At 40.8% G+C, this 14,756-nt stretch overlaps 1 long non-coding RNA gene across 1 annotated transcript; it reads left to right on the top strand.

The window, feature by feature from the left end:
• The first annotated feature begins 2,854 nt into the window (after nt 1-2,854).
• LOC131089806 (uncharacterized) lies at nt 2,855-10,515 on the top strand. Its single transcript, XR_009115272.1, has 3 exons — nt 2,855-2,934; nt 3,901-3,967; nt 10,242-10,515. It is a non-coding gene; the product is annotated as an uncharacterized LOC131089806 (long non-coding RNA).
• The last annotated feature ends 4,241 nt before the right edge of the window (nt 10,516-14,756 follow it).

Here is a 14,756-nt window from a genome sequence, read left to right as displayed (position 1 = left end):
CAGGAGAAGGCTGGGGAGCTCTGCTGATGCCCTGCACTGATGATCCATGGATGTGGGGTGTATCTGAGGCTGTGGGGTGTACCTGAGGCTGTGGGGCCACGTCTGCACGGCCTCCTGTGCATCAGCTGGGCTCTGTGCTGGTGTGCCCACTGAGGAGCAGCACAGCAGCTGTGCTCTACAGCACTAGGTGATCAAACACGCACCCAAAAATCTACACAACGATGCACACACGTGGTATGTGCTGCACAGGTAGATCTTGAACTATTATTTTTCCTCTCTGTGCTTTCTCCTCTGAATGTTACCGCAAAGAGCTTTTTTATCTGGATCATAAGGAAATAGAAGTGGAAGATAAAACCAGAAGGATATTCCTGGGCTGGTAAGGTGATAGATTTGTCCTGTCATCACATTCATAAATGTGCCCAGGAAAGAGTTAAGCTATCTGGAAAATATTGCCAGGGAGAGGGACTTGTGGAATCTAAATGCTGTTTAAGAAGGCAGGGGGTAATTAGGGCAGTTGGTTTTTAATTATCACTGAAGTGAGTCCTTGCAAGGCCCCCAGCCATAGCCAGGTTAATGGTCAGCACTGTATGCTGAGTCAGCAAAATGCTGGTGCTGGCTTTCACCAGGGGCTCCCGTCGGCTGAGGGCAGCTCTCTTTGCTGGATGTGCCCAACTTCCCTCTGAAGCCAGGATGATTAAAAGAGAAAAGCAATCTGCAGCTTTAATCAAGCTTGCAGGAACACACCTTCCGGATTTTGTGAGACGAGGTATTTGTTACCTCCTGTCCTCTGGCATGGTAGCAGTTTAATGAAAGGCTGCATATTTTTCTGTTAGCAGCTCAACCACTTAATTCTTAAGTTCCTTCAGAGCTCTCAGATGTATGCCATCTGGTCATGGTGACTTGTTGCTCTTTAATTTGTGAATTTGTTCCAGCACTTCCAGTTTTGACACCTCAATCTCTGACACAGTCTCATCTTCATTACTTGAAAAGAATAGCTCAGAGGGCTGTCTCTCTCTCTCTCTCTCTCTTGCATGAATCGTCTTGTAGCTTCAATTTCATTAATACAATTTCAATTTACAGCAGAATTTTTAAATTTCCCAAATAGGCCATCTCTCCACCTCTCCACCTACTACTCTACTGCAGTATTTTATTGTGCTGTATTTTTATTGAACAAAAGCACCTTTGAAAACTACACAGAACCCATGCACTCAGGTAACCAGTAACTTTGCTGTCTTTTGAAAAGGCATGAAAGTGAGTTCAAATAAATATCTGTGACATCCACCAAAGAAATGTTACTGGTTCTCAGAAAACAGGGAATCATACAGCCTCTTTAAACACATCTAGGATGCATCTTCATGGCCCTTTGCTATTTATTTATGTATCATAAATAATATCTATTATTTACGGTCTATTTGCATTTCAGGTTTTCAGGGAAGTTGAGTCCCCATTGTTACAGGCACTCACCAAGCACATGGTTGGAGGCAGTTCCTCTTCTGAGGAATTTACACATAGGGAAGACAAATGGCTAAGAACAGACAGCATGCAAAGAAGTTGTCAAAGATTGATGTCTTTGTATTTACATATTTAATGAATTTTCCTTTCATACATGGTGTCCTTCACCTTCCCTCCCCAGTGTTTCTCCTGGCACATATCCCCGCTAGCATCACCAGCGTTTCCTAATACTCTTTGTTTCCATCCTTTCCCTACTGCAGGAAGATATGACAGTAAAAACCCTGTTAATACAGCAAGCCAGCCCATGGCAGCCATTTTTTCCTCTTCCTGGGAGACTGAAGGGGTTTTCCAGAGGTGTCTGTGCTTGTGGGGTTCCGTGCAGGAGGGCCACCTGGCTTGCCAGCTCCGTCTGCACCCACAGAGCACGGGTGGCATGGTGCCTGCAGTGCCCTAGCAGCAGAGCCCACTGCTGGAGAAACTCCTTTGCCTTCAAACCACGGAGCAGCCCTGGCTTCCCCACCAACCCCCTCCATACTTTCAAAATGCAGGAAACTTCAGCAGCGCCTCTGCAAACTTTGGAAATGGGCTGTCTGGAAGAGGGGATAATGGATGGGCACGGAAAGGGCAGAAACTCAAAACTTCTCTGCACCACTTTATTAAATCCAGGAGATGACAGAAAGCACACTTCCCTTCTGACAAAGTCAGAGGGTCTCTAGTGACATTTATGTCACTGGAAAGGCATATAATATGTACACAGTGGTTTAATTTTATCTTAATGAAACAATATACATATAAAACTATCCATTAAATATAAAACAGTGAAGTAATTTGCAAATTTTCCTACAGCATAATAAATTAAGCATGGAGAGCACTAAGGAATGCAATTTGCAGTCATTTATAATGCAGTGTTTTATGTTAATAATTCAAAATCACATGCTATTTGGAGACACTTCTAATTAATGTATTTATGAAATTGTGAACTGTGACTGTTTTGGTTCCATTTAGCTAAACATTTCAACAGAATGCGCTTGCTGTTGTTTTGTGTTTGCTTAATGGCACCAGCAAGCATCAAATGTACAACTGGGGGAAGCTGGGGGTGGTATCTGATGTGGCTTTTTTGATGGGTATATGTTTTTGTCTGTGCACTGTATACATGCATGTGATTACACTCCTGATCTCACCGAGGAGAAGAAAGTTCTGCAGTAATTTGAGGAGGAAATAAGGAAAGTTTTATGGATGAATAATTAATCGCAAGAAAAGTTCAGTACCTTCCTAAAGAATTGCTAAAATATTCAATTCTTTTTACATAGCAGAACTTCATACACTGCTATTTCTCCTGGCTGGTTAATTATGACTAATGCAGCTTGTAAATTTATATTCATATTTTTATTTTAATGTCTTTCAGGTTTTTTTTTTCATCATACTAAGCATTTGTCAGGCTGCTTCTTTATTGGAACACTATGAGGAGTGATTCCCCAGAAGGTTAGTCTCTTGAGAGGAGACTTGCAGGGAGTTGGGAGTGTTTTGAAATTTCAAGTACATTCTAAGAAAAAAACTCCATCCATATCAGACTTTTTTAGGGAATTATCACATGTCAAGGCCCTGATTTTGAAAGTGGCTTGAAATGAATGAGCTTGTAGGCATATGCAGAGCCAGATGCTAATAGCACTCTGTTGTAGCTCTGCACAGGAAAATGAAGGGAAAGCTCTTGAAATAATTTTCTATGAACAGTCTGTTTCACACAAGAAAAAGAGGGGGGGGGGAAAGAGAGAAAGAAACCTGAAACCCCTCAAGCCCATTGTAAGGACATCCAACTTTATATGGTCTCTTCTACCTTCCAAAATGATCATGAAAATTCAGTGGGATGCTGAATCAAAATTTTCATGTCTCCTGGTAATTTCAAAGCTCACTTGCAGAGCAGTAACTCCCTGTTGAATGTTTTATTTCACAATTGTGCTTTTTATATGGTTTCTGCTCTTTTTCTTTCTTGGTTGCTCGCCTTTTTCTTTATTTTTTTTATTCTCCGGATAATATGTATATGGCTGGGAAAATATTTAAAAAGTTCTCATGGCCTTTAGCTGTGGTCTTGGAAATTGACCAATGTAATCATTAGACTGAGAATTAAAGCTGTATTTGACCACTTTGTGTGATTTATAGTTTAAACAATGTAGGAACTGTTATGATTAAGGAGGCAATATGAGTGTCTAGGACCGAGCTCCCTATTACTTGTCAACATCCAAGTTGCTTTATTGAGTCTCTTTATTTCCTTGGTATCAAATAAAAAATATTGGCAACACATTAGATTAGCTGAATGATAGTCTTTAATAAACTCCTTTTTCCTAAAATGAAAAATATTAATATATCCATTTCATGCTGTCCTTTTTGTCCAGTATGGATGCTTTCTGTAAAAGCTCATGTATTTAAATATTTGTCTGCTTCTGTTTTTAGTCCCAGACTAAACTGGAATTATCAGGAACTCATCGACATAAAGACTGGGATTTGGGTCATATTTTAGGTGAGTCGCTGTATTTAAATATCCTTTCTTGCTGGATTTTTAAGTAAAATTTGTCTTTCACTAAGTGAAATGGATTTGTAGGAGATTCCACAAATGAGGCTCAAACTTTTTAGTGAAAATTATTATCCCAGCTATGTACTTGTTTTTAAAAAAACGTTATACCTGTCACAGGATCCTAAGGTGTTATATCTGTGATGCATCAACGCAGGATATAAGGTGTAGTGTTGCCAGGAAATATGCTGTGAGATAGGGGACTTTGCCCACTAACCAGTTATTACCTTTTTGACAGCAACTGTGGTGGTCTGGATACATTACCCAGTTCCATTTTGAGCCATATGATCCCAGGTTTATATCTGAATCTGAATTTTATGGTTTTTGCCAATCTCTAAAATTAATTCACAGAAACAGAGAAGGAAATTGCCTTTCCTATTATTTTTTTTTCTTTTGATTTGAATGGAAAATTTTCACTTTATCTTGAGGCATGGTGAGTGCTTACAGCTTCTGTTTCAGCCCTGTATTTGAACATTCAAAACATTATGGAGGGCTTGTTTTAAAAATCCTTTTTCAGTGGTGGGAAAATGACAAAACTTGGGAACATGTGCATTTTCCTCTTTTTCTTTTAATTATTTTGGCATGGTTTATGAGACTAGATCTACAGCTGCCTGTGGTTATGTGCTGTTCATTAAAGGTGTTGTAAAATAGAGCAAGCCTGAAATACAGATTCTAACTGCTCTGCTCAAAGCAATATTGCCATTTGTGATGGCAAGTTTGTCTGAAAGTTATGGTTTGCTTTTTAACCTCTGGAGGCATAAATCCAGAGTAGCTTTATGAAAATCCATTCAGTAACAATGTCTGGGTGTGATTAGTTTCACAATTTGTAAATATCATGGTGCTTTCTCTCATGTCTTATTATCAGAGGGTAGAAATCTTTGGAGTGCCTGAAGGCACTCCAGGTACTTGAGCACATATCAAACAAGAGTTAAATTAATCACCAGGTTCTGAACAGAATAACAAACACAAGCACATTTGACTTGGATATCTCATGGAACACCACCACAAAGCAAGTGAAGATTATCTTTCCAATGAACATTGGGGCCCTTAAATGTAATTATTATATTCAGCAGATGAGCTGCCATCCCTTGGCATTCTAATTATCTTAAAAGATTTTTATTTGGTGATTTATGTAGAATTCATCAATCAGAGTTATTTCTGTAGAAACAGTGCTCTATTTCTGGGGATCCTCCTTCTCAATTTGACATGGTTTTTCGAAATAGAAGACTGTTTTTAAAAAGATCTTAAAGATATCAAACTAATGGGTTTGAAGAGAAGCAAAGAAAGACAGGAAAACAAAGACTGGCAGAGCTCTTTTTGAAGGAAGAAAGAGCATAGTTCTATTTCTTTTTAAGCTATATCTACTAACCTGATGTCCTGGGGATAACTGTACCTATTTATCAAACTGAAAATGGCTGCTAGCTAAGGTAAATACACCATTTATTTTTTAGATTTCATACAAAAACATTACCTGTAAAGTCCTTGTCGCTCCTCTTCCCCCTTGGGCTGTAAGAGGACACGCTGTCCTTGTTTGCAGCTCTACCCAGAGCTATGATTTGGCTAGGCAAGATACTCATAAGGGAGAATAAACACACTCTGGAGAGGGAGTATGCGAAAAAACGAGTGAGAAATACCCCAAATCTCCTTGACCGGGACAGAGAGCTCTTTGGTGCAGGACAGCTCCTATGGAGACTGAAGCTTTGGGGCTCTAAAATGACTAGAGACTGTAGAAGGAGCAGAAGGTCTGGGTCTCCTTGGTTGCAGAAGCTCATTAAAACCATACATATGGGAAGAAATGTGGGACTTTTTGGTACACTGCAATCACAAAAGGATATATTAACCAATCAGTAAAAGGAAATTCAGCATCTGCTGCAGTAGCAGTGTGGTAAGAGGTAAAGGATTTTGCTTTATCCAGCTCCCACTGAGGTCCTTGGGAACTGAATTCAGCCTTTCCAAGTTAAAGCAAAGGAAGTTTTCCAAGCTGTTAAGAATACTTTTATTTCCATGAACAAAGCTACTGGGTAAGATGTAAGTACACAAAAAAAAAAACCCAAAAAAACCAGATACAGTCATTACCAGCAGTGTATGGAGCTGTCTAGCAGCAGTAAACAAGGATAAAATCCACACGTCCCCTGCTGAAAGGGGAAGCATTTGTCTCAGCCATGTCTGTGTCCCCGTTGCATCTGCCTGCCACATACATTGTGTGAAGGCGCTTGAAGAGACCAAATGTTTAGGGAAAACGGATTTCAAGTGTCACATTTCTAATATTCTTGGGCAGAAAAGCTAAGAAATCTGAGAAGGAGCGTTATGGGCCACATTTTCTGAGATGCATCTCCGTGAGCCACACCAAACCTGCTGATACCTGGCCTGCAGTTACTCCTACCAAAGAGCACAGGAGGTACTTAGAAAGACCTGCAGAACATTTCAAATTAAATAACATTTTCCATATACTATTTAACCCCCACTGCACTTGAGAAAACAGTAGCTTTGAAACCATTAAGCAAACTGAAAAATGGGGGGAAATCACCATATAGATGATAGCTGATGTCTCCAGCTCTCTCCCCCTTGCTTGGTTAAAGGGAACTCAGAATGCCTGTTTTTAAAAGCACCCATCTCCCTCTCTCCCTCCTGTGATTTCATGGGATTTGAGTCAAACTTAGGTGGGATATGCCAGGAATTAACAGCAGTGCTCCCCAGCACTTCTACAACCTGAGTTCAAGGGGCAGGGGAAAAGGTCTCTGGTGTTGGTGCTGAGGCAACATAGAGGGTTAATAGCCACTGGAGACCCAAGTGAGATAACGGAGTAATCTTGGGTAATCCTAAAGTACTGTGAGAAAACAGGCTGGACAGAAAAAAACCCCAAAATACCCAAACCCCAAACAACCAGCTTTCCTCTCTCTAGTGCATTTATGCTGCCAAGTCCACCTCTGATGCAAGGATGTTGTGAAATGTAGCTCATTTGCTAAACATTGTTTTGATGTGTTGTTTGGGACACTGGGAAAGAGAAAGGGACTTCATTCAATCTCTATTAAAGCAGAGGGATGTCTTCTGCAGAATTTATTTCCAGGAGCTTTGTGCTAACTTCAATTTCTTATTAGCTGAAATTGCTAGTGAGACAGTTTTAGCAAAGATGCTAAATGCCTTCGTGGAAAAGATGAGTCTGTGCTCAATGAATTGACTACTGTTGTGTCAGCTTGTGCAGAACAGATCTTTACTATGGGATTTGGGGATCTGGGATTAGGTCCTAGTGATAATTCACATGGGAAAAATTTAATATTTAATTACAGAAAGGCAATTAGATGGGAAGATTGCAAGGAAATGTTACAGGTAGTTAGAGTTGCAGGAAAAAGACAGGAATTTATAAAGCACAGACAAAAAAAATCTGATATTAGTTTTAATAATGGTTGAAAATTGAGGGAAAAAAAAGTGGGAGGGGGGGGGAAGAAATTGAGTGATTTTTGAATTAAAAGTCCAAAAGAATTTTCTCAGAAAAGTGCTTTTAGGGCATTTTTTATATCATCAAAAAAACATGAAACAAGCTGAGAGATAATTTAAACAAAACCAAACCACGCTTGGTCACCAGAAAAACAGGTTTTCTGACCATGATGTGGTGAAGATGAGGAGCATTATGCTCCTACTTTTGTTACAAGAGACTGGTTTCCTGTTTGAGCTGAAATTCACAGTGCTGGGAAGGGCATCCCTGAAGGCATGGGTTCATGGGAGGCAATGTGCCACTAAGGCAGTTTGGTTTACGCTGGAAGTGCTGCACAATGAAAGGTATTTTATCCTGTTTTATCCAAATGTTACCAAGCCCCCGTCTTGATGCTCTTCAGGATGTTAAGCCTTTAAGGAACTTGTCAGTGCAGCCTTAAATCTCATGAGTGTCTTTTCTCACCACTCACGTGTGTGTTATGTATTGCAGAGCCTAAGCAAAACTATCTTTAGAGGAGCACTTATCTGAAAGACTTGAGGAGTTTGTGTAGAGAACCTGGAAATCCAACATACTACACTGCTTGCACTGAAGAAAGTCCAGAGTTAGATCCTATCTTATTCAGCAGCCTGGTCTCTAACCCCTCCTCCTCCTCAGAGGTGAAGCATGAACTGTGTCTAGCACAGGGGGACAAATCATTACTGGCAGAAACTGCAAATTTCACAACAGCACCACTTCAGATTGCCCTCAATCCATTGGGAGGGTCTGGGATGAGGTTAATTTGGAGGGTGGAGAAGCTGTAGCTTCCTGGAGGAAAACCTGCCATGCCTAGTGCTCCTTTTCCTAGGGTGAGCTAGAAAGACAAGAATCGCACAGGATGCTGAGATGCCTCTAAAGGAAATATTGGTGTCAACCAAGCTGTCACACTGAAGTGTGTGGAAAGCTGGACTTGGAGCTGCCCAGCTGAGCTTGTTAAACCAAGGCAGCACCTTCCAACTGCTCCACAGTAACACTGGCTTTGTACATACATATACGAAATTGTATAGGATCATGTCCCATGTGTAGCTCACATGTGTAGCTTACCTTTTATCTTTTACCTGTCTGTGCATCCCTCCAATAACTTTTGCTCATTTCAAATGAATTTGACATAGGAGAAGGAGGTATTTTAGATTTTTGCCAGTTTGTTTGTTAGATGTGTATCCAACATAGAGCTACACAAAACATGATAGCTGGACATGTTGTGATGGCTCATTTGCAAGGTTGTGCTGCTGCTGTTCACTCGTATTACCCTCACTTTCCCATTCCTTACTGCTTTTAAAAGCAGCGTGAAGAGCAGGAGCAGCTGCTGCCAGGAAAGGGAGCTGCAGGAGCCAGAGGGACACACATGAGGGAGTGCAAAGGCACAGGCTTTCTCTGCTGATGACCTTGGCTTCTAGCACATCCCATGATTAGAGCAACCGCTTCTGGAGCTGGGAGACATGAGAGCTGAAACTACACATCCTCTTTAGGACTCAGGGAAAGGAAAATCCTGTCCTGCTTAACAAACTTAGTGGAAAAATCACTGAAATTCTACTTATGGTTACTGCAACCTTATGAGGGAAAAATACTTCCAGAAATTATTTTATTCCTCAAAAAAAAAAAAGAGTTACTGCTCCATAGTTATTAGAGGGAAACTGATCGGTATTTGTTCAGTCTCCCGTTCTCCTCTCTGCTATTTCACACACTCTTGAAAGTGTCATTACTGACAGGGCATTGCACCTGTTCTACCACTAAGATAAAGCACAGCCCTTTATCTTAGGAGTTATCATAGATGCATCACATTATGGTTTGGGTTGGAAAGGGCCTTAAAGATCCAACCCCCCTGCCATGGGATGCCCCCTACTGGATCAGGTTGCTCAGGTTGAAATAACAGAATGGTTTACCTTGGTGGCTTCCTCTCCAACAACCTCCAAGTCAAGAATAAGACCTCTTTATGTGACTGAGGCTGTTTCCATTAGCTATTCAGTAGCATTAGCAGCTGTGTGTAAATCTTTTGGGCTTCTTAGGAAAACTTAATCAGGAGGTGAAAGATATTGCCAAAAATTGGGTCCTCAAAAAGTCCTGTCTACCCTTCTGCAGTGCTGTCCTTCAAGAAGCTTTGTTCTTTGAGAGAGCTGCATACAAACTGAGTTGGAAAACTGCTAAATAAAAATGACAGGTATCAACTCTTCCACTTACCATGTTATCAGGTGACTGTGGTCGCAGGGAGGTGGAGAAGAATTGTACCCCAGGAACCATCTCAGAACTTGCTTGTCTCTGAGGTCAGCGTGTAAAATTCCACATGTCATTCCACAGGATGTTCACCTGTTGTGACAATTTTTCCATCTCTCCTTATCCACCTTTTATCTGCTCACGCCATCTTTCCATTTATTTTTTCTGGTTTTCTCCTGCCTGTTTTTTTTTGTTTCCATTGTCCTCACTGGGATGAGAATCTGATACCTGACTATTTGAACACTTGCTCCATGATATTTGAATGCACTAGGAATTACAAAAAGTAAGTATTTCCATTTCTTGATGCTTTCAATTTCGGTTCTTTCTTCACTTCCCCAAGGACAGTGAATGCTAAATGCAGTATAGCTGAATTTAAATATTTAGGTTCACTAAAAAAACAATCAGAAACTGCCTATATAGATTTTTCCTAATGGAAATACCTCTGAGGGAAGGATGTTGGGGAATGATGGGTTTTTTTAAATGTGGTAGATATGTAACATGTGCAAAATAAAGTAGTGATTGTATTTGTCCTCTTGATTTCAGAAAAGTAAAATTCCTGCATGTTATTCTACAGTGCTGAATGAATATCCATGAATACTAAATTGTTTTTCTGTAGGAAATATGTAAAAGCATGCAAGTGATCATCAGCTGATCTCTGCATCTCTGCTCCAAGCTGAATTGTGCAGTTTAGGAAACAACAGGGAAAAGAAATTTATTTTCAACTAGAACTTGATTCTGAAATAAATAGGAGGCTACTTCTTTGCACATTTTGCTCACGTCTGTGAGCTAAAAAGAAGAGGAAAAACTTAACATTCATCAAGAAGAAAGGAAGAGGAAAAACTTAAAATGCATCAAGAAGCATCTATTTTTAAAGCCCTTAATAACGTTTTCAAGACTAAGACTCTGCTGCCATTCCCTGAGCTGTAGAGAATCACACTGATCACAACTGGCTACTCAGGATGTTTCAGGGCAAGGTATTTTCTTTTTGCATCCTGGATTTTGTTCCCTAATCACTCTGTGCTGACTAATCATGTACTGTGTTGTTAGGTTTTAACCAGCTAGAAAACTTTAGATAGTAACTGTGGTAAAGTGGAACTACATCTCTCCTTCAGGTGCAGTGTTGCAGGGGTGCTCTGGGACACTGTGCTGCTCAGCCTCCCCCTGCTTTCCTTTGCAAGGAAATTTGGGACATAACCAGGGAAAGCACTGTGATACCCTCCGAAAGATCGGTGACAACTTCTGCAGAATGTGGTGGGTCATACCTGTCCCACAGCACAGACACAGATGTTTAAGTGGAGTGTGTTCAGAGAAAGTGCATTGACACCAACTGATCCCAGTAAAGGATGCTGAAATAGCTATAGCTTTTTGCTGCTAAAACACTGAACCAGGAGCCAAGAACAAGGCATTCTCCTAGATGGAATTCCTACCTTCTCATCCATAATTTTCTCTGAGGGAAGAAGTGAAAAAACCCCACTAAAAATAATAAAAAAACCTGCTTTTGCACAATGAAACATAGCCTGGAGTATGAGGAAGGTAACTGAATGAGAGATTGAACTGTGTTCATTATCCACAGAGTAAAACAAGCCTGGTATCTTTTGCTTTGCTTTAGTGAGGAAAGGTTAGAGCTCACTCACTCAGTCTTGTGGCACACTATACTCTTTTCAACTGTCTCCAGCTGAGGCAAGGTATTTGAGTAATATGAATAGAGGCTCTTATCCTGTGAGCAATTATATGTGGGTTTAAAGTAGCTGTTAGGCTCTAATGGTTTTGCAAAAAACTTTTCTCGGTGTTCTATGTTTATAACAGCTATTTTATAATAAGAATATTCTATATGTGGACAAGGTATAACCCCTTTTTGATACACACAAAACTGTTTTCAAAAATTCTTTTAAAATAATACATAGGCTTTTTTCAGAATAAAAGCTTTAGCTTCTATCAGACTACACATATTTTTGAAAGGGATATGAGTCTTTTTTCCCCTACTGTTCTTTTCCGTTGGCTTTAATTTAGTTTGCTTTATTCAGACCTTAGGTCAAAGAATTTTTACGTTTAATATATGTATCCTGATGGGGGCTCTGAGCACATTTCTGAATCTGGGAATTTAGAAAGGCACCTCTATTTGATATGTGGAGATGTATGCCTGCAAAGTCTCAGCCTGGATCTTTCAAACCTGCAGGCCTTACGCTTGTGATCACACACATTTGCTAATTTGTGCATGTACCTATTGTTCCCTTTGATTTCAGAAGCGGAGGGAATTTAATGTCTGAATACAGAGCTCGAGACTGAACTGGAGGAACCCAGGCTTTGTGAATGCTGCTCTTGGTTCACACAAAGTTATCAAATGGCGAAATGCAAGTGCCCCATTCTTTTATTCCCTGATGTAGGTGCCACAGTAACACAGTGATATCCTTCCCTTTGCTTGCAGCAGCATCCCTGCTATGCCTTTGAAAGAGATGAAGTCTTTCAGATCTGTGAGTTGTGTCTTTATAATGCCCAGGGAGCAATTGCTCCTGTTCTTCAACCGAAAGCAAAACAAATTCCCCCATGTAATTAAGGCTGAACACACAGCCATTGTTTCCACCCCTTCTGTGTTATAATATTATAATGCAAGATGTCACTGTGTGCTTAATAGTGTTTCCCAAGCACAAACAGTGGGGTGGCCCAGCTCGTCCTGCTCTCAGCACAGAAAGGCGAGGCTGTAGGCACCTCTCACTGGCTATAACCGCGTTACGCCGTGTGGTGTAAAACAGCTTCTGCCAGCAACGCTGCTTTGTCTCACAGAGAAGCAATTTTTTAAGAGATTTGATAAATTGTCTTGTCACACTTGGATTCAACTATTGATTTACCAACACCCTTTGTATGTTGACCCAGGAAAACACAGTGGATGCTATTTAGAATATTACAAACCCTCTGCCATATGCATGTTGTCTAGCCTACACTTCAACCCTATCACCTTTCAGCAGATTGCTTCAGACAAGAGATCTCATGGGCAGGGAATCTGCAATGCATATAAGCTTACTCGCTCATTTAATACAAGAGAGTCCTAGACACTGACCTTGTCTAAGCTTCCAGCTTGGCAGGGCTGTAACACCACAAAGACCTGCAAATCCCTTTTTAACAAGGCTACCTGAATCAAATGGCCCAGGTCCAAATAGATGGAAACATGAAGATGTCCAGCAGATCTGTTGCCTGGAAAATTGTCTGAAGCTGCTGTACTGGTGTCTGCTTATGTGGTTCAGTATCAAATCCTGCCATAACAGCATGTCTGTTGTCCGTTCCTAAACATTTCAGGACATTTTCTAGGGGACAGTTTCTGTCCTAGGAAGGTGCGTGTCTTTCTGTATTCCCCCAAGCTTGTTTCTGAATCAGTTTCCATGAGTCTAGCAAAGAACAGAGGGAACCTAGATATGGAAGCACACGCGGTGAGGATTGTCAGCACCTGGGTGCTGTGTGGCATGCTGATGTCCAGCAGGAATTTGCTGCTTCCCTACAGAGGTCTTCACTTAACTGAGATCAATCTTTCCAGCGAAAGCAGAGCTCACCCCTTTGTAGGTGATATTTCTGGGCTCTTTCATTGTTTCCATAACTGTTGGATGAGCTGTTTCATGGAAGCGCTATTGTATGTCTGGCACCAGAAAGAAATACTGAATTGGAAAAAAAAGAAGAAATTAAAGACTTGTGTTGGCCCCTGTAGAAAGTACATAATGATAAAGCTTAAACTGCAGTTCAGGAAAACTGTGTCAATTAGGTGTTACCAAAGACCATTCTCACTTCTGGATTACCCCATCAGAAAATTTCAAGGTAGTGTCAGAAATAATTTCATGAACAAAAAGCTTTTCCCTTTTCCCTGCCTAGGAATAGCTTGTTACAAATTATATCAGACTTTATTTCACCTGTGATAAAGGAGCAATGATGTGGCAAACTATAGAGTTGGTTTTAAAGCAATAGGTGAGTAGGAATTGGCAAAATCACTAGCCTATTGTCTATCATATACTTATTTTAATACTGAAGGGACCAGTGACTCTTGCACTGTCCAGAATATCCCATATAATTCTTTTGTGCTGGCTCATGGATAATGCCACTCAGCTGCTATGAGGTTAGGTCAAATGATGTCATACAGTCTGATGTGACATGCCCTGGTTCACTGTGCAATGTAACAACATTTCGGCTTCTAAATAAAAAGAGACAAGCACTCTTGAACCTGGATATATTGCTGCATTCTTATTCAAAGACTTGGAATATCTCTTGACAGAGCAGTCAGTTGAATATGAACATTTCACATAAAAATAAAGAAGTGCAAAAATTCATCACGCACAATGGCCACAGTTAAAATTGTCCCCCTTTTGTTTGCTTTACATTCTGATAAAATAAAACGCAAAGAGCTGAAGTCCTTGCAGAATCATGGAAGTTTAAACCATATAAATTCCTCTGAAGCTCACAAAGATGTGCATCAATAGGCATATCACAGGGAGGCTTTCCAGACAGAAGTCCTTGCCTAAGGAAGCACTGTCCCTGAGCCTGATAGCTCCAGGGACTGACAGCCAGAGCTACTCAGCTGCACTTATCTCAAAGGCTGGGGGGTGAAGGTGGCAGATGTACAGACAAAGGTGGTGTCCTTCCTAGGCAGACTCTGAAAAATTCAGGGTTATCACTGACATCTTGAGCAGTGATGAGCAAGGGACAGCAGGTGAGGGTGGGAAATGTGACACTTGTGTTTGCAGGAAGCCCCTGGCAGGCAGGAAAGGTGGACTGTGCAGTTGCTGTAATCCCTGCTGCCCACAATAAAAGAAACCTCCACACTCTGTGCATCCCAACAAAAGCATCCAGATACAAAGTAGAAGAGGGGAAGTTTCATTTGCAAATCCTGTTTCTCAGCTGTTTTGTAATTTAACACATGCCCAGATTGTGGCCTCTAGGCCCAAGAAATGAAACTCGAGGGTGGAAAAATCACCAACCTGTGACCATGTGATATTAGCAACACTGCCCAGAAGCTACAACAAACATTACCAAAAGTGAAATAAAATCAGTCAATCAGGCTGTCACTGAGCAAGAAGCAGA

Source organism: Melospiza georgiana, chromosome 1, assembly GCF_028018845.1.
Source record: "Melospiza georgiana isolate bMelGeo1 chromosome 1, bMelGeo1.pri, whole genome shotgun sequence".
In the NCBI taxonomy this organism is placed as follows: domain Eukaryota; kingdom Metazoa; phylum Chordata; class Aves; order Passeriformes; family Passerellidae; genus Melospiza; species Melospiza georgiana.
Note: the sequence above shows the minus strand (reverse complement) of the source record. Positions and strands in the feature narration are given on the sequence as shown.